We start from the raw sequence: 1,298 nt of genomic DNA, 5'->3' as shown, positions 1-1,298 counted from the left end.
GGGGGGTGGAGGTAAGAAGAGAGTGTGATTTACTCGCCTAGTTAAAGTCCAAACTCGAGTGAGGTCTGAATTAGTCACCTTTCTCTTGAAATAATTCCTCTCAATTATTTGGTGCTACGTCCTTGACCTAAGTAGTGCTATCTAAATGGCCCACTGCGTTTGTCTCATGTGTTTTTCACTACCTTGTACTAGCTCATCAGCACTATATGACTGTCAGTTTAGCCGATGTTACCTTATCTGATGAACATAGTATAAAAAGAGTTATTCTTGCGGAAAAGAAGAACGTGACAGACATTTGAGCACATTCTAGACAATGCAAGGGACAGAGGGATAGAGGGACACAAAAGGAGAAAAAACCAAATACCATAAAGAAGAAAACCAAAGATATATCCGTCATAGGTCGGGCGACAAGAAAGCCCGAAAGTCGTTTTGAATGGCAGAAAGAAATTGCATAATGATTACTTTCAAGAAGCGAGCGTACTCCAACTCGGGCATGGAAATTGGTAATACAAATTACAGCATTTTACAACGAAAAAAAAAGAAGTATTTCTTTGACGGTTTTACGACGACGAAGACTGAAGTTGGAGCGTTTGTGGATGGGTGTTTGTAGTAACTGCGAGAGCAAAGGGGTAAGCCAGTGAAGTGTGTGTTCTGGACAAGGTGTCTCTTTTTTCTACCCGTTCTTTTATTCTTTATTTTTTCTTTTCTTTGTTTTTATTTCTTTCATTGTTGTTTCATCTGCTTCCTTTTTTTCCTTCTACCGTTAGTCCCATTTATTTTGTTTCTTTTCTTTCTTTCTTTTTAGACTGTTTCCTTTTACATTATTTATTTTTCAGTCTTGTCATTATCTTCGTTATTTCTTTTCTTTTCCCACCTCTTAAATAACATAATGGTGTTGATAGGGGCGTTGAACCCATACCATTTCTTTTCTTTTCTGTTTTCTGTCTCTTGTTGTTACTGTGCATAGTCGCCTCTTATACGGGTGAATTTTCAAAAATGAGGCCCAAAAATTTTTAAAAAACTCCCTGCATTATACGCGCGACATTAAACCCTTCTCTCGCACGCCACTTTCCTTTCGATCGTTGTTCATGGGTGCTAAAAAAATCTTTGAACTGAATATTGTTAACTGGGCCGTTTTCTTAGGTTGTACTCTTCGAGTCTTGCACTAGATATTCTGAACATTTGCCCGATTAGAGCTTGAATTCACACATATTGAGCCCCCTCCCCCGCCCTTCCACCATATAAGAATTTCACCCCTTATTATAAGCCCGACCTATAGAAAAAAATTGGAGTCGAAG

The 1,298-nt window shown here is 38.6% G+C and overlaps 1 protein-coding gene across 1 annotated transcript in view; it reads left to right on the top strand.

Moving 5' to 3' along the window:
• LOC101862930 (neuronal migration protein doublecortin) overlaps nucleotides 1–1,298 on the top strand; it is a gene marked incomplete at its 3' end in the record, with an annotated part of 14,613 nt that overhangs the window by 9,391 nt on the left and 3,924 nt on the right.

Source organism: Aplysia californica, unplaced genomic scaffold (genome assembly GCF_000002075.1).
Source record: "Aplysia californica isolate F4 #8 unplaced genomic scaffold, AplCal3.0 scaffold00081, whole genome shotgun sequence".
In the NCBI taxonomy this organism is placed as follows: domain Eukaryota; kingdom Metazoa; phylum Mollusca; class Gastropoda; order Aplysiida; family Aplysiidae; genus Aplysia; species Aplysia californica.
This window is presented reverse-complemented; position numbering and strand designations above follow the sequence as displayed.